The 20,077-nt window shown below is 34.6% G+C and overlaps 1 protein-coding gene across 2 annotated transcripts in view; it reads left to right on the top strand.

Annotated features, from left to right (window-relative positions):
* The window catches only part of LOC145280149 (single-strand DNA endonuclease ASTE1-like), a 78,035-nt gene that overhangs the window by 26,311 nt on the left and 31,647 nt on the right, over window positions 1-20,077 (top strand). Inside the window, exon 1 of one of the 2 annotated variants that reach the window (XM_080131920.1) lies at window positions 14,129-14,237. The exons of the other annotated variant lie outside the window; for it this stretch is intronic. The gene's annotated coding sequence lies outside the window, so the exon portion shown is untranslated. Of the gene's footprint in view, window positions 1-14,128; window positions 14,238-20,077 lie in introns of those variants that run through there. 2 annotated transcript variants of the gene reach the window in all.

Raw genomic sequence — 20,077 nt, forward strand, 5'->3', positions numbered from 1 at the left:
CTGGTTTCCGCTACTCTCCACCTATTTCGATAACATTTGCAAATAAATTTGCATTATCGCAACAGCTGCTTGCCATTGATTTTTCGTTGGCAGCAGCTATTGGACTTTGCTGGGATTTCAGTGGCAATAAGCCTCCCCAAGGTCCCAGTTCTCTTCGCACTTATTCAGCGTAATATTATTATTATTATTATTATTATTATTATTGTTGTTGTTGTTGTTGGTATTATTATTATTATTATTATTATTGATATTATTATTAATATTATTATTATTAATACTATTATTATTATTATTGTTGTTGTAGTTGTTGTTATTATTATTATCATTATTAATATTATTATTATTATTATTATTAATATTATTATTATTATTATTATTATTATTAATATTATTATTATTAATATTATTATTGTTGTTGTTATTATTATTATTATTATTGTTAATATTATTATTATTGTTGTTGTTGTTATTATTATTATTGTTAATATTATTATTATCATTATTCAAACTGTAAGAGAGCGTAGACACACGTATACAAATACCGAGCTCTGTGCGAAATGACGAAACGGTAAGGAAAAGATGAGGATAGAGAAGTCAACGCCTCTGAGGAAGGGCACTCTGATCTGCAAAAAGTGCCTGGACAGTCCCGTCGGCATTCTTCGGTGAGGATATAACCGCTTCTCAAATAGTGAAAGCAAAGACTAGACCACCTAGAACTGCACAGCCTGTCCACCACAAAATCAACACGAAACGGATCATTACAGGAATAGTCTAATCTCTGTTGATTTGAAGGCTCAGGATAAAAATCCTTAGCCGGATGAGCATATATGAGCATATATGAGTATATAAAAGATGAGTTTTATATGGATATAAAAAAATATGTGTGGATGTGTTTTTAGATCTGTCAATCATCGTAAGACAGACCAGTGAATTCTTTTTGAGTGTGACAGACAAAGGAAAATGCTTTTGATAATTTACTTCCAAATTATGTATGAAAAACTGGCGACAGTTATATTTCAGACATAACTATGACAAACGAAAATGCTTTTTTAAACTAAAGCATGACAGACCAATGAAAATATTATTTCAAGCGTAAGATGATGTTGAAGCATTTCTCCTAGTAAACACCCTGAATATCTTAGCATTAAGTGAAACTAACCTTCACGCCTCCATTCCCTCTAACCACTTTAACATGCCTGGTTATCTCCCACTCTACCGTAAGGACTCGGACAGACATATGCATGGACTTGGAGTCTATATTAGTAACACCCTCCCCTTGACTAGAGAAATAAAACTAGAATCAGACGACCAGGCTTTTATGTGCTTCAGGCTAAACATGCAACATAATATTAGCTACTTGTATTTTCTCTACCGCTCCCCCTCAACCCAAGACTGTACTCTAATAAACAAAGTCTCTGACAGCATAGATATAGCACTCTCTCTCAATACTAGCGCACAAGTACATGTATTTGGTGACTTCAGTGTCCACCACAGTAACTGACTTGGATTCTCTACTTACACAGATGTAGCTGGTAGCACAACACATAGCTTGTCTATCTCTCATTCCCTATTACAGACAGTTACATTTCCAACACGTTTCCCAAAGCATATGCCTCACTTCTACATCTATTTCTGACCACAGATCCCGATGATTGTATAACTAATACCCACAGCCCACTCAGGAATGCTGATCATACTGTGATAATGGTAGATATCGCCCTAAATTCTCGACCCCCAAACTGAAGAGACCTTGCTCAAAACAATGAGGTATTACAAAAAGGCTGACTGGGAAGTCATCAGGGATCTCATCAGAGATGCCCCATGGAGAAATATCTTTTCTCTTCCCACTGAACAGTGTGCAAATGAGACCACTGAATGGTTCAAAACTGCAATTGAAGCACATGTTCCCACACGGAAATTCTATAGCAAGCCCCACTTTCCCCAATGGTTTACTTCTACTTGTGCAGCTGCCATTGCTCAAAGGCCGCATACGTACCGCAGATTCAACCAACATAAGTCCAGTCCAAACAGACAAAAGTATATAGAAGCTAGAAGTAATTGTAAAAAAGAAATAGCGAAAGCTAAGACTGAATAAACTGAAACCATCAGAAAACGCATTTGAGCACAGAAATTAGGAAATCGTGATTTTTGGAAAATCTACAACAGTATAGTAAATAATGAGTAGTCAACGATTCCCCAATTATCAAACGATCATGGGGTTGTTTGCACGGCAACCGAGAAGGCTAACCAGCTCACCAGCCAGTTTGCCTCATACTCCACATTGGACCTGGCACACCACTCCCTCCCTGGCTTTCCTTTGCAGACAGACGGCATACTAGACGATTTGAAAATCACCCCTTCTCAGGTACATGGTATCATGAAAAACCTAGATGTGGACCCGATCTCATCTCAGCTGTGCTATTAAAAAAATTACTCCACTTAGGTTGCTCCAGTTCTCTCCAAACTTTATAAAAAATGCATTAACGAATCTAGACTGCTGGAAAACCACTTCTGTGGCACCAGTTTTCAAGAATTCTGGCGAAAGGATTGACCCATTAAATTATCGCCCCATTAGTCTTTTCCTGCTTTTTGCCAAAATATTTGAGTCCTTAATTAATGAAGCTCTAGTCCATCACCTTACAGCTGCTAAACTCCTGACCAACAATCAATATGGATTTAGGCAAGTCCGTTCCACACCAGATATCCTAACTATAATCTCTGAACGCATATATTGTTCACTGAACAAAACAGGTTACGGTAGAGCGGTAGCCCTTGATATATCTGCTTTTGACAGGGTATGGCACGATGGTCTTCTCAGGAATATTAGATCATATGGTATCACTGGAAGAATACATAATGTAATTAAATCCTTCTTAAATAAGAGAAAAATCCAGGTTGTCCTCAACGGTCATACATCTAAACAATATGATATAAATGCGAGAGTAACTCAGGGGTCTATCCTCGGACCTTTATTATTCCTGATATTCATAAATGACCTCCCCGATAAAATTGTTTCTGGGATGGGTATATTTGCTGATGACACCACTCTCTATAACAGGCATGAGGGGAAAACAAATGAACACATATCTAAGGAAATGGCAGACACACTGGATGATGACCTCCAATCTGTAGTCGAATGAGGACAAAAATGGATGGTCACATTCAATGCTGCCAAGACTAAACTTGTTTCCTTCAATAATTACAAAAAAACCTTCTCTACCATTAATAGCAATGGCCAACAGCACATTATCTGTAAGTACTTCTTTTAAACTCCTCGGCCTAACGTTTACAGGGAACATAAACTAGAATGGATATATTGAGAGCATTGCCAAGGCTGCTGCAAAGAAGGTGGGCTCTCTCTACCGTGCTAGAAAACTACTTATGTTTGAAAATATCCTGTACCTCTATAAGGCCACTATTCGCCCATATATGGAGTATTGTTGTCACATTTGGGCTGCTGCATCTGCTACTTGTCTCTCGCAAGGTTCAAAAGAGAGTCGTCAACCTGATAGGTCCTGTCATCTAAGCTTCAGCCTCTGTCCCATCGACGAAATGTTGCATCCCTCTGCCTCTTCTACAAGTATTTTTTAATGGTGAATGCTCTGACGAACTACAAGCACTTGTACCCCCTCGACGTAAATACCTCCGACAAACCCAACAAGCAACTAAATCCCACCCCTTCACAGTAGAGATCCTTAGGTGTAAGAAAGCCTTCTACTCCAATAGTTTCTTCACAAAAACTGCTAGACTTTGGAACTTCCTTCCGGGTTTCTGCTTTCCCAACTGTACTGACATGCAGAAGTTCAAGTATAATATGAACAGACATCTTGCTACTCATCTCCCTTCATAATACCCCTGCAACTTATGTCTCCAATAGTAGTCCCCTACTTCAAAGTGGCACTGTGCCTTGTTTGGGGTGAAAATTGAATTTAAAAAAAAAAAAAGTATGACAGACCAATGAAAACTCCATTTCAAACTTTAGTATGACAAACCAACGAATATGCTATTTTAAACTTAAGTATGACAGACCAACGAAAATGTTCCTATTTACTTTTTTCCCCACGAGGGTGGAGTTAGACAGCTGTCGGATTTATATGTAAAAATAATCTAGCTCCCTGAAAAGGGGCGCTCTGGTTTGAACAGAAATTAAAATGGCCACAGTCTAGAAGGATTTGTTTTCGCTGACCAAGAACAGATAATATACAGTGCAATATAAAAATGGATATTACATTTTACTCCTTGCCAACAAGTTAACGCAAATTTTATTTAGGCGAAGGTGTAGCAGACAATCCGACGGACAGAGTCACTTCTAGACATAATTGGTCGCATCTCAACTAAGATACGTCCGTTTAATGTGGACGGTTTAGACAATCAAATACTAAAGCGTGACGGGTCGTGACAGATCGACGTACAGATCTGCTAGAAATGCGATGATACAGCTTCAAATAAAAGCGAATCTTTCTTAGAAAGTAAAACGCTACGGGACTCTTCGTGTTTTATTTGAAGAGGAAAAGAGCGCGCAACGTCGTATATAAATAACCAAAGTGCGCATTGGGCGAAAGGAGGGGCGTGCGGATGCTGTGCGCACGTAGCGGAATTGATGAAGATGGACAGGCGAACTGGTGTCGCTGTGGATGGAAATTCGCATCGAGTAGAGAAGCATGACAAAAATACAAAAAGAAAACAGACGCTGATTCAATTGGTAAGGGGAGTTCGTAAGTGGTAGGGATGCCAGTAAAAAAAAAAAAATGCCAGTCGGCACTATTTCAGAACCACATTTTTTGTTTGTTTTTTGTGTATAGACGAGGCACAGAATAATATATAGGATCGTTTTTGTTTTGTTTGTATACTAGCAGGCCTTCCGGCATTGCCCGGTCGTAAAATATGCTTAAATATGATATTTTTATTAACGCAGATTTCGGGGGTTCTTTTACTGTACACATACATTCGAAACAGTTGTCACAAAACAAATATAGAACAAATAAATGTTATCAAAGGCAAGATAAGTTACTTTTCTACCCAAATGGATATGTTTTAGTGTTTATATTTAATGTAACATGTTCATTAAGCTCGAAAAACGTACAGTGTTTACCGATGTATTGGAAAATTTTAAATGGCGGCCGACTCTCTCTGAGGCGGTAAGTTTGGGAAAATGAGTTATAAATAAAAAAAATCAGAAAAAAATACGGTGCAAGTCTATAAATGGGCCACAACAAATCTTTTATACAATAAAAATCTGCAAAAAAAACTTAATAATGTACGTACTCATCACTGCATGAAGATGTCATATTCCAAAAATTACATAAATCGATCAAGTAGTTTTTTTTTATTTAAGAAAATCAAATATGATCGGAGGTTTAATTGAGAGATTTGGCACACGCCATCTTGTTTGAGAGATAATGCCACTAACGACCCCTGGCGGAAATATGGGTCAACAAGGGCAGTACATGCAGACCATCGAATATTTTATCAATCAAGTACATTTTTTTTTTTTTGAAGAAAATCAAATTTTACGATTTTTAGGGATAATAAATAAATTGACTTCTTTTAATAAAGAGAATGTGGAAAAGACTAGTTTTTTTTTGGTTTTTTTTTTCGTCTTAAAATAGACTTTAATAAACGAAGTACTTTTTTTTTTGTAAGAAAAAACAAATTTTACGATTTTGGGGGATAATAAATAAATAAATTGACTTCTAGAATGTGTCTTTGGGTTTGTATTACTGTACACACAGATTTGAAAAGGTGTCAAATCTTCAATTAAACTTCCGATAATATTTGATTTTCTTAAATAAAAAAAAACTACTTGATCGATTTACGTGATTTTTGGAATATGACATCTTCATGCAGTGGTGAGTACGTACATTATAAAGATTTTTTTCAGATTTTTATTGTATAAAAGATTTGTTGTGGCCCATTTATAGACTTGCACTAAAAATACTGTTGGAAACTCGCTCAATATATGTTACCGTGATATATGCTGACATATATTCAGCGGGGTTTTAACAGTATTTTGACTGTTTTTTTTATTTATAATTCATTTTCCCAAACTTACCACCTTAGAGAGAGAGAGAGAGAGAGAGAGAGAGAGAGAGAGAGAGAGAGAGAGAGAGAGAGAGAGTTTAGTAGAAAAGTAACTTATCTTGCCTTTGATAACATTTATTTGTTCTATATTTGTTATGTGACAACTTTTTCGGATCTATGTGTACAGTAAAACAAACCCAGATTTTGTATTTATAATTATATTGGACCCAATATATAGTAATGATTTAAAAAGTAAAAAAAACGACTTGTTCGCCACCACCGACGATTGAAACCAAAACGTTTACCTTATGATTTACTTTTTCCCTTAACGTTAATGCATGTTTGCTGCAAGGCTAAAAATTTAAACATAAACCAATAGCTATTACGTTATGCATGCATATTCGTAATGCTGTCGTTCGACCTTCAGCTGGCAAATTTCATTTCTTTAATTTTCACACTTTTGCACCAATTTTCCCAGGCTAAAACCCAAATATAAAGTTTTGCATGAGTTCGAATATCCTATATATTAAGTTTCATGTCTATAGACCAAAAACTAACCGAGGAGTTTGGTAAGGAATTTTTTTTACACAAATATATATATATATATATATATATATATATATATATATATATATATATATACATAATACATAAATAATGATAGAAAGAGGTTTGTGTTTACTATAAACTTTTTATGCAAATATTACGCAAGTATACATTTTTTTTGATTTTTTATTTTTTACACGGTGATCACCACTTATCAAAGCCCGGAAGCCACTCAGGGATAAGGGTTATTGCAAGTACAGTACGTTAGTGTAGAGATTTGATGAAGTGTTTACTTAAGGGAGCGGTTCATCAGGAATTTGTTTACGTTGGACTTGAAGACATCCAGGTTGTAGTAAGGTGGGAAGCAAGCAGACTGAACGGAGTTCCACAGGCGTGCAATTCTAAGAAAGAAGCTTTGTTCATGGAATCCACGTTTTGATTTAGGCACAGATATAGAGTGGGGGAAATTTTTCACAGTGGATTCAGCTAGACGGGTGTTTTTCGTAAAAGATTGGCGAGGGGGGACCAGAGATTGGAGTTCAGACGAGCACCTGCCATGAAAATAACGATAAAACAAGGATAGGCTCGCAACGTCTCTTCTGTGGGAGAGAGGTTGCAGAGAAGAGAAAAGGGCATCCCCCACTAAGCCACGAAGTCTATTTTGTACTCTGTCAAGGCAGGATAGGCTGTTTTTAGCAGCCCCTGCCCAGATATGGCAGCAGTATTCCATCCTTGGACGTACTTGGCTTTTATATAGATAGAGAATTGCATCAGTAGTGAGATATCTTCTGGAGCGGTAGAAGGATCCCACCATCTTTCCAGCGACCTTGGCAACAGACTTGATGTACATGTTCCATTTCAGATCAGGAGTAAAGGACAAACCCAGAAGCTTGTCAAAACATGGGGCTTCTCCTAGACGAGAGCCATCCATTTCAATTGGTGCCAGATGGGGACAGAACGTTGATGATGTAAATGTAGAATATCTACATGCATACAATTACACGTAATAAGATGTTGCGAGTTTGTCTCTGCTTTATCGTTATTTTCATGAAAAGTGTTCAACTGAGCTTCAATCTATGGTCCCCCCTCGCCAAACTTTCACAAGAAACACTAGACTAGCTGAAAACATTATCAATAATTTTCCCCACTCTTTATCTGTACCTAAACCTAAACGTAGATTCCATGATCAAAGCTTCTTCCTTAGAACTGCACGCCTGTGGAATTGTCTTCCGTTTTCCTGCTTTCCAGCTGTCTATAATATGGTTGTCTTCAAATCCAACGTGAACAAGTTTCTGATGAGCCGTTCCACTTGGGTTAACAAATTTACCGAACTTCCATTACTATCGATTACTATATTGTCCTTTTGACTACTCTACACTCTTTAACCCTTATCCTTGAGTGGCCTATCGGCCTTGATAAGTGGTGACGTCTATGTTAAAAAAAAAAAAAAAATTAACTTAAGATGATCATCCCATAAGAAAATTGAAAAACTAATAAGGAATTCATTAAAATCGATGTTTAAACTAATATGCAAATTAGCTAGATCTTTTGTAGATGAATGCAATTCCACGACCCATATATAACAAAGTTTGTTTTCTTTTCAAATAAATAGAGAAACATACACAAAATCCCAAATTTATAGGAGTATATATATATATATATCCCCAAAACCTATGACCTTGGTGGCGAGGGAGACTAAAACTTGTACTATGGTTTCAAATGATCTGAAATAACAGCAAGGGGAGACTTGATTCCAAATATTTCTCATATGTTATATCTCTCCTCTTTGGTTTTCATACATAAAGTAAATTTCAGTGTATAAGGATTATTTGATACTGAAGATATTCATAATCGTACCCTATTTCCAAAAGAGGGGAGATATAACATATGAGAAATATTTAGAATCAAGTCTCCCCTTGCTGTTATTTCAGATCATGTTATGAAACTATATATGGCAATTAAGCTACACAGAATATTCCGCGTTTCATTCTTGTGAGAATTCATCAGGCTTATGCGAAAAGTTATGGTTATCGCACGTTTATATATACGCACATGTTATTGAATTTTCAGTAATGGTGCATAAAACCAGACCCTAAGCTTAAAACATGGCGGCTGGTCTGTAAGTTGAGGTATGGAAGCACAAAATGGCTACAATACTTTCGCTATTTTTCAAAACTGATTAATTTTGTGAAAAATATTAACATATGTTTGCTAACATATTTTTTATAACATAGTTACGTTTTTTTTAATATAGTTATGCTTTCTTTTTTTAATGTACTATATTTAAATATACTTTATTTACATATACTTTATGTAAACCTGCTCCGTTTATCACGATCGTCGTCGATTAAAAGAACAAAAACATATGTTTATAGTTAACTATATTTCACGTTTATTTTTACCCCCCTCCCTTATAATAATAATATATATAAATACCTAAACATTCTTAACTAATTGATTTTGTGATTTTTGGTAGCATATCTTTTTCAAATAACTATGTTTATTTTGTCAAACTGTTTAGATATTTCTATGCGATTAAAAACGCAAAATCAATTGACAAAAAAGTTTACATATTTGTATATATTTTTATCATAAGGAAGTAAAAATAAATAAACGTAAAGTATAGTTAACTATAAGAATATTTTTTTAAATCGGCAAAAAAAAAATTGAATGGTGATTGAATTAAATAGAAAATAGAAAAGCCAATGTCAAAATGACCCAGACAAGATGACGTTAAAAGGCGCCAAAAATATCGGGCAAAAAAGAGGTCAACTGAAATGTACAAGTTATTACTTAAGAAAATATCAGCAGAAGTTATTAAAAGACACCAAATGAAAACAGCTCTATAAATCTTTCTTTTCTTCACTTATTTTTTCTCTCTTCTTCTTCTTCACTCCTTTTTCTTAATTACGCATTGCCTCGGCAGCCGAGTTTAACCCATATCTTATTTTTCTTTTAATAATATTATTGGAATTCTTTCCCCTTTTCCTTGTACCTATCTGTGAATTATTTCAGTGATTTCAGCCTTTTGGATTATTTTGGATCTTCCAATTACGCAATTGCTTTGGATTTTACTTGTGCGAATGGAAATTTAACTTTCTTGGATTTGCATTTTTGGATTTTACCATTATTGGATACTTTACCTTTAGCTCTATCTCCTATTTGGTTTTCTCGAGTTTTTACATCTGGTTGAGATTACTTTATAAATAATAAGTAGGAGGGAGACGGGTATCGACAATATTTCAGTTTTGAAGGTTAAAATTTTTTTTTTTTTTAATTACATTTTCACCCCAAACAAGGCAAATGGCCACTTTGGTGTAGGGGGCTACTATCAGAGGCAACAACTACTGGGTTAATATGTTGGCATTTGGGCAGCAAGATGTCGGTTCACGTTACACTTGAACTTCTGCATGTCAGTACTGTTGGGGAAGCAGGGACCTGGAATGGAATTCCAAAGTCTAGCGGTTCTGCGGAAGAAACTATTGGAGTAGAAAGATCTTTTACATCTAGGGATCTCTACAGTGTGGGGGTGGGATTAAGCAGCCTGTCGGGTTTGTTGAGGATGCTCACGTCGTGGGGGCACAAGTGATTGCAGTTCGTCAGAGCATTCACCACTAAAATACTTGTAGAACAGGCAGAGGGATGCAACATTTCGTCGATGGGACAAAGGCTGAAGCTTAGATGCCAGTTCAGGCCTATCAGGTTTGCGACTCTCTTTTGAACCTTGTCAAGGAGCGAGAGACTAGTAGCAGATGCACCAGCCCAAATGTGACAGCAATACTCCATACATGGGCGAATGGTGGCCTTATAGAGGTACAGGATACTTTCGGGTGTTAGTAGTTGTCTAGCACGGTAGAGAGAGCCCACCTTTCTTGCAGCGGCCCTGGCAATGCCTTCAATGTAATTGTTCCAACTCATGTTTCCTGTGAACGTTAGGCCAAGGAGTTTGAAAGATGTACTCTCAGATAAAGAGTCGTTGGCCATTGCTATGGGTGGTAGAGAGGGTTTCTTGTAATTATTGAATGAAACTAGTTTAGTCTTAGCAGCATTGAACGCGACCAACCACTTTTGTCCCCATTCCACTACAGATTGGAGGTCTTCCTCTAGTGTTTCTGCCATTTCTTTAGAAATGTGTTCATTCGTCTTCCTGTCGTGCCTGCCATAGAGTGTAGTGTCATCAGCATATATACCCATCTCAGAGGCAATTTTGTCGGGGGGGGGTCATTTATGAATATCAGGAACAATAGAGGTCCAAGGATAGAACCCTGGGGCACTCTTGCATTTATATCATATTGTTTAGATGTTCAACTGTCGAGAACAACCTGGATTTTTCTCTTATCTAAGAAGGATTTAATTATGTTAAGTATTCATCTAGTGCTACCGTATGATCTAATTTTCTTAGAATACCTTCATGCCATACCCTGTCAAAAGCCTTAGATATATCTAGAGCTACCGCTCTACCCTCCCCTGCTTTGTCCAGTGAATGATATATATGTTCAGAGATTACAGTTAGATATCTGCTGTGGAACGAGCTTGCCTAAATCCATATTGTTGGTCGGTCAGAAGTTTAGCGTCTGTAAGGTGATGGACTAGAGCTTGGTTAATTATGGACAGAAATATTTTAGCGAAATGTGGGAGGAGGTTAATGGGGTGATAATTCACTGGGTCAGTTCTTTTACCAGAATTCTTGAAAACTGGTACCACAGAAGCAGTTTTCCAGCAGTCCAGAAAGCAAGATTCATTAAGGCATTTGTTGTAAAGTTTGGAGAGGACTGGAGCTACTTTGGCGAAGCATTTTTTTAATAGCACAGCCAGGATTAGATTAATTCCACATGCTTTTGAAGTGTCAAGGTTTTTTAGGATAGCATCCACCTGAGAAAGGCTGATTTTCAAATCGTCTAGTGTGGCTTCCTAATCAGTCAGGTAGCAGACACTTATAGGACAAAGGCTCAGTTGAGATCTGGTTTCCCTGTTCCTTTGTGTGTGCTGTTTTTTGGCAGGGAGCTTAGATATCTATTTTAGGATTCTTTTTTGTTTATGTTATCATTTTTAAGGAAGAAATTTGCTCGCCATCGCATTCGGTGTATTAGTTTATTAGGAAGGGTGCGGCGAAAACTAGAAAGCTGATTGGCTTACTAAAAACACAATAAAAGGTGCGTATATAAAAAGTGAGGCAACCACAAAATACTTGCATAAGCCTCATGAATCCTAGTGTGAATGAAACGTGGAATATTTTGTGTAGCTTAATTGCCATATATATTTTATAACTTACTACCTAGCTCTAACTACCTATTGAGCACTGTTGAAGTAAATATTTAAAGTTTACGCATAAATTTATACCTTCGTATATTAATTTATGTGATTAAATTAAGTAATCATACTTCGCTCCTGAAACAGTTGAGCACTCTCAAAAGAATTTATTTCACCCGACTAAAAAATAGATATGGAAAGGGTTAATTTCGAAAAATTGCTAAATCTCATGTGTACATGTATCGAAAAGTGTATATCGTCGAGTGTGTGTGTGTGTGTGTGTGTGTGTGTGTGTGTGTGTGTGTGTGTGTGTGTGTGTGTGTGTGTGTGTGTGTGTGTTGCTGTTGACAGATGACGGGATACATTTATAACAAGGGGAAGATATTTGTATTCTGAGAGAGACATTTATAACGGAGGCTGAGAGATATGACATGTACAGTTCTTTTAACATATGGGGGGGCATTGCTTAATGATGGCGGTGAGGACACAATACTTGGAGGGAGTTATACAAAGTTCATTACAGATGATAGTCAAAAACATATTACCTTTCATTTTCCAAAGACGACAACAAAGACAAGTTTACAAATATTAATGATGATTCCCTCGTCCTGGTGATTGATGAATTAAGAACTCCCCCTTCGCCTCCAAGGGGCGCCAGCTCTCAGTCTGACCAACTCAACTCTCTCTGACCTAACTCTTCCGACTTTTCTCCTCTTCTGACTCACTGACTTGAACCCATATATTAGGAATTCCCTTTTCTTTATGACGTCAGAAGTGTGATCAACAATGTGATTCTTTCACGTGTTCAAATTCATGTGCACTAATCACGCTTGGTAGAAAGAAATTCCTAAATGAGTTGTTTCATTTATAACCTAGTTATTTCATCATTATTCCAACTTGCATTGTCCATTCTTTTAACTGACATATTTAATATCCAGTTATTTCTAAAAGAATGAACAATCGCTGCATTCTTAAATTGAATATCGCTATTATCTTTTAACTCCTGTATACTGGGTTCAATTCTAACCTTTTCCAAATATCATTTTCAAACTTATCTATTTAATTACTTGGGTCTGTCCCTTTAACATAAGCAAGCATTGCAGAAAATGCTCTTTCATAGTACTAATATGGATAAAAAAACAAAACAAATCACAAACTTTAATGTTGCAATAAAAAATCACCACAGTGTTTCAGATATGGAGGTTAAGATAAGGAATATAAATAATTGGTGCTCGTCCAGAATCACTTTCCCCAACCTGAAAAAATAATAATAAAGAAAAATCTTTATGATGTAATACCTGCTGTTAAAAGAAAATATCATACACCAAAAATCACGTAAATTGATCAAGTGGTTTTATTTTGGAAATAAGAAAATAAAATTTTATGGCTAAAGTATGAGTGACGGTCTTCCAAACAGTCTGCAACAAGGGAGATAACTCCAAATCGAGATTTTAGAAACCCATTCTTAACACGAAGGTAAGAGCATTGGAAAGACACAGATTCACTTAAAAAAAAGTTTTTTTTATTTTTGTAACATAGTGTGTGTGAGCGCGTGGAAGTATCAGCAGCAGTGAAGGATATTGAGCAGCAGCAGCAGAAAAACGCGCATATGCAAATTAGGAGTGTGCACAGGAAGAGGAAGGGACAAAAAAAGGAAGAAAAAATGCAGCACATGCTCGCAAGGGAAAGAAAGACAACGTAGAAGGAAATGGACGTGTAAAGCGAAGGCAAGAAATGGCTGTAGCTGGTCTGCAGTTGGAAGAAATCAAAACATGCCAGATAAAATTGACATGTGGCAGCGAAAGACTTTTTTAAGCAATACCGATTAATAATGATGATGGTAATAAAAAAGACAAAACGTTTTTGTTTTTTTTAAATAAGAAAAAAATGCCGACCCAGATTTTTATTTGCTTTATTTGTTTGTCCATTTGCAAGGTAACGGCTGGAGTACAATTTTAAATTCTGAGAAAAACTGAAAATGAAAATAAAAATGTAATTCTCAAAGTGTAGTATCTGTTCTGATACTACACTTGACGTTTTTTGTCTCGATTAGTGGACGAGAAATCCTTCATGACTGATACATTTTTTTTATTTTAGTTACTAACCAGAGTGCCCCTTTTGGGGGAGCTGGTTTCCCCCCACATTAAAAGCCGATCTTGTGTCTAACTCTGCCCTTGTGGGGAGGCAAGTAAAAAAATAAAAAATAAAGTAAAATAATGTAATTCTTGGAAAGGAAACCTGATCCAAAAATAAATATAGATAAAATCTTTCTGCGTATGACATTATGACCTCGATATCTGTCTGATAAGCACTGGACTTAGTCATTTTGTTTGGTTCGTTGTTATTTGTTTCCATATTTGCAGTTATAGAATCACTCGAGACGAACGATTATCAACCGATTCAAAATCATACATAAAATTGTAAGTATTAGCTTAACTTTCAACAAAAATTCTATTCAGAAAAACCGTTATTTTATGCTTTATTTTTTCCCTAAAAATTTCTTTTACAATAATTATAATTCTTTTTTTTTTTTTTTTTTTTTTACAAAGGAGTTACCACTTATAAAGGCCTGAAAACCACTCGGGGATAAGATTTAATGAATGCAAGGTAGTAGTGTAGTAATCGTTAATGGACTAAGTTGGGCACAACTTGATCATTTAAAGGGCAGTTCAGCAAGAACTTGTTTACATTAGACTTGAAGACTACCATATTGTAGTTTGCCTAGGAATCAGGCCATTGGAACAGTGTTTCATAGGCGGAAGGTTCTAGGAAAGGAGCTGCACTTGTGGAATCTGCATTTAGATTTATGCACATATAGAGAGTGTGAGGGAATGTTAATAGTGGTTACAGCTAGTTTGGCAAGGGGGACCATAGATTGGAGCTCAAATGAGCACTTGCCATGAAAATAACAATAGTTGCATTTCCTTGTTTGTAAACAAAGAAAATGCGAATCATAACGATGAATACATCTATCTACAAATATATATATAGCAGAAGTACCCGTCGTTGACTGGGTTCAAAAACAGTATACAGAAAATGGACTGTGATTGTATTATAGGTTATGAAAAGGAGGGGGTTGTAAAGAGATAGGTTTTGATACTCAAAAATTTTACCCTTAGCAAAATATGATGAAAGTAAAGATAATTTTCGCAAAAATATATTTTTTATATCAACTTTGTTTCCATTCGTAGGCAAGAGTGACCAACAAAATAATGTTTCCTTACAAAGGGAAAATGTTATATATATAATAATATAAATATACAAGAAATCAATGTTACCATACTCAATAAAAGTTACTTTTATGGTAGAAAAGTTCATTGGTTTGTATTTTTAAGTAGTTTGTAAAAAAAAATTTTTTTTTTAATTCACGAACCGGTTTTAAAAAAAATCAAAATGGTAGCGACTAGCGACTTTGAAATGGAGAGCCACGTTTTCAATTTGAAGGAGGGGCACCTGAGCATTCTGTGTTAACAAGTTAAGAGCGTTCCGTCAACGTAAGTAATATTTATAAACATATTTTAATGTTTTCCGTTATTTTGTGCTTGAGGAATATTCGATTATGGCATGTGTAGTTTATATAAAAATTCATTTAAGTAGTTATCGCCTCAAATTTCGTTTTAATTTCGGTTCGCTGAAATTATTTCAAGTAAAGAGCATTAAAACTATTTCAAAACAAAAAAAAACATGAACTGAACTTTTATTAACTATGGTAACATTTATTTCTTGATATTTATTTTTTCTGGTAGTCGTTTGTTGGCTTTTCTGCTAAACACTCTTACTAAATGATATCGACGAAATATCGAAAAACAAAGAAACAAAAACAGTTTTGAAAAATAATGAAGCTTTACTTACTTTAGTAAAATAATCTGAAACAGCAAAATGGAATATTAAAAAAAGTAAACACGTAATTACTTTAGTTTTTTAAAGCAAAGAATCGATATAAATATGAATAAGAAGAAAATGGCGCCCTTTTCAAGTAAAACAGCTTCGTTTCAGTTTTACAGTATTGAACGGTGTAGTATTGTGCCATCGGATTCAGGGTTGTATTATTGTAATGTAAAGAACATGCAGAAAGGGTTTTAATCAACTGAATTCTTTCTAGTACACTGACAAAAAAAGCTTAAACAGATACATAAATAAAAATAAAAAGGTTATGTAAATGTTTTTAAAAGACACGTAATCACGCTAGAAAGATTTTTTCCTTCTTTTGACACGATAACAAGTAACGTTCTTATTTTTTATTATATATCTATTTATCTATTTTCGAAAGAGTGCCACGTGAAAGTGGAGAAGGAAAAAAACAGTCATGCAAAATTTGTGTCGAGAATTGTCTAAAGTTCCGACTTTTTTTTTTTTTGGTCTTTCACTTTAATAAGAACGTGAATTTATGAGGTGAATTTATTCGACACAATATGATTTAACTCAAAAAAATAAATAAAAGCTAACGTAAATTAAGATTAAAGTTAAGGTGTTATTGTGGACCCTCACCCCTTTTAAAAAACCTTGTTAAACTTTGTGACATATTACATTCTATGGAGGTCAGGCGCGAACGAACCCCCAATAATTTTATTATACCATACTTTTTGAAACTGAAACATAATTATCAAAGTATACTTACGCAAATAGATATGAAAAGTCTTTGTTAAAGTTTGTGCCATATTTCCATGGAGTGCGGGCGCGAACGCAGACCCCACAATTTTATTATACCATCCCTATTTAAGTTGAAACATACTTATCAAAATATTCTTATGTACATCTATATCAAAAACCCTTGTAGACGTTTTTTTTTTTTTCATTTTTTATTTCCATACTTTGGGGGCCAGGCGCGAACGCAGACTCCACAATTTTTATGAACCACCGTTCTGCCAGATCAAACATACTCATTCTTGATCCTCGATACATCTTGTATCATTATATGCAATCAGTTTTTTAAAATAATCAACCATATAGGGACCTATTCACCACACACACACACACACACACACACACACACACACATACAGACGTTCAGCTTTATATATATATATATCTATATATATATATATAATTAGTTTTTTTGGAAAAAGAAATCCAGCAGAGTGCTCGATTATAAGGAAAATCCGAAAATAAGAGCGTATTTATAGATTTTTTTTTTTGTTTACAGAAAGTATTTAGATGAGACAAGTCATTGGTACCGTCAGTTTCAAACCCGATAATTAGGACCGTTTTAGATACCCGTATCAAGCTCTTGTCAGGCAATACTCATCTATTTTATAACCGGAAGTGGAAATATATATACTTCAACTTGTGATGTATATATATTTCCACTTTTGGTTATAAAATAGATGAGTATTGCCTGACGAGAGCTTGATATGGGTATCTAAAATGGTCTTAATTTTCGGGTTTGAACCCGACGATACCAATAATTTACTATTTTAAGTAATATAAATGTAATTTGAAATGAAGCATACAAAAGCATCCAGATTTTAAACGAAACAAGAATCAAAAACTGCCCGAAGACGACTGAAGAAAATCAGTTTAAAGTACTTGCAAAAAACAAAATCATAAAAAAAACAGATGGACAAAAACGATTATGGACGTTCCTTACACAAATTCGACCGCGATATTAGAACAGGCATACGGTAAATGCATAAATTGCAAAAAAAAAAAGAAAAAAAAAGACGATTAAGCAGAAACACTTCGTGCTGTTCAACAATATTTGTCTGAATATAAAGTGACTTTGTAAACAAAGGAGTGCGGTTCTTAACTAAAGCTATATATATATATATATATATATATATATATATATATATATATATATATATATATAATGCTATCACAATGTGAGGAATGGAATGGAATCTGTGTTGAGGAAGAAAGATAAAAACAAGTGACAAACGACAAATCAATAAGCATATATATATATATATATATATATATATATATATAGTAATTTATAAAATATATATGGCGATTAAGCTACACTGAATATTCTGCGTTTCATCCAACTATAGGATTCGTCAGGCTTATGCGCGAATTCTGTCGTTGCTTCTTGTTTTTATACATGTTGAGGATTACTAGTTGGCCACTCATCTTTCTAGTATCCACCGCGCCCCTTCCTACCAGCCAATGGGCATGCATTTTATCAAACAAAGGATCTGTTTTAGAGCTAGGTTAGTGGTTTTAGGTGGCCGTTCTACTTCTTTTTTTTTTTTTTTTTTTTTTTGATATACATATAAATATACCTATGTGTACACAATAATGCACATATATATACACATATATATATATATATATATATATATATATATATATATATATACATATATGCGTGTGATCGTTTATGTATATTCATGTTTATTTAATTTATTTATTTGTTTGTTTTCTATTGTTATTGTTAGTTTTAAAGCTATTTTGTATCGCTATCCTAGAGTAAGTTTTATTTTGTGAACACAGTTGTTTGCTATTTCCTACCTACAGTTTAATAGATTTTGAAGTTCTTTAAAGTACAGGATAGCAAATTTTTCATGGAGGTATAATTTACATGGGTCGTCTAAATGTCTGCATGTGGTAGCTTGTCTTATTATTTTCCATTCGACTACCGGCGAATGTCCGCTTTCTTTGAGTTCCCAGTATTTATTCGCTAGTGTTGTTTTTATACGGTGTTTTTTATTTTTGAATGTGCTTTTGTGGTCATAGTATCGGGTTTTGAAATCTAAGGAAGTCATGCCTATGTAATATTTTTTTGTTATTCGCTACGCTTTTTGTTAGACATTTGTTTTGGACTGGGCAAAGTGTGCGGTGTCTACAATTGCATTTATCTTGTTATCTTAAAAAAAAAAAAAAAAAGAAGTAGAACGGCCACCTAAAACCACTAACCTAGCTCTAAAACAGATCCTTTGTTTGATAAAATGCATGCCCATTGGCTGGTAGGAAGGGGCGCGGTGGATACTAGAAAGCTGATTGGCCAACTAGAAATCCTCAACATGTATAAAAACAAGAAGCAACGACAGAATTCGCGCATAAGCCTGATGAATCCTATAGTTGGATGAAACGCAGAATATTCAGTGTAGCTTAATCGCCATATATATTTTATAAATTACTAACTAGCTCTACCTACGTATTGAGCACTTTTGAAGTAAATACTTAAAGTTTACGCATAAATCTATACTTTCGTATAGTAAATTTATGTGAATAAATGAAATAGTTATATGTATATATATATATATATATATATATATATACATACATATATATATATATATATATATATATATATATATATATATATATATATATATATACTAGCAAGGCCACCCGTCATTGCTCGGGATCGTATAAGACAATGAGAAAAATTTTGAACATATCTGTTATTTTTAAAATAAAGGAAGTTTTTATGCTTATGTATCATTTGCCATCTTGAGAAAAAGAATAGTTTACCTACCCTAGGACGGGTATTACACAACATGTATGGAATAATTGTACCTTCCCTAGGACAGGAAATTTACAGCACGTATGTGGAAAAAAATTTCCTTACCTAGGGAGAGTAATGTACAACACATATTTTAAATTATTTACATAATTTTCTGTTGTGCTAAATTTTCGGTATGTCACAGTTAAGTGTTTGTTTTTCATCAGAGTGCTATAGTGAAGAAGCACCGAATTTTTTTATATAAATGTTATACTACTTGAATATATTACATAATTTCCGATTTTGATAACTTATGTGCGTCACAGATAAGAATTTCTTTGTTTTTTCATATGGGTACTTCACTGTACAAGTACCTTATTTCTTGAGTAGGATACTGTAGAAGTACCATTTTTTTTCTAATTTAAAAATAAAAGAACTCAATGCTTTTAAGTAATTTTCTGTTGTGCTAAATTTTCTATGCATGTAGAGTAAGAATTTGTTTGTTTTTTCATCTGGGTGTTATAGTGAAGAAGCACCTTATTTCTCATTTTAAAGTCATGCTATTCGATTATATAACGTGATTTTCGGTCTTAATGACTTTTATGCACGTCACAGGTAGGATTTTATTTGCTTTTCATATGATTACTATACTACACAAGTACCTTATTTCTTGGGTAGGATAATGTACAAGTACCTTATTTCTAATATATAGATGAAACTACTCAATGATTTTACATAGTTTTCTGTTGTGCGAACTTTTCCGTATGTCATAAGTGAGAGTTTGTTTTTGTACTATACTACACAAGTACCTTATTACATTGATAACATTTCTTGTGCACAATAAATACAAGTGATCATTGTATGTGATTT

The sequence above is a fragment of the Euprymna scolopes genome, chromosome 7 (genome assembly GCF_053919585.1).
Source record: "Euprymna scolopes isolate OS-2025 chromosome 7, ASM5391958v1, whole genome shotgun sequence".
Taxonomy (NCBI): domain Eukaryota; kingdom Metazoa; phylum Mollusca; class Cephalopoda; order Sepiida; family Sepiolidae; genus Euprymna; species Euprymna scolopes.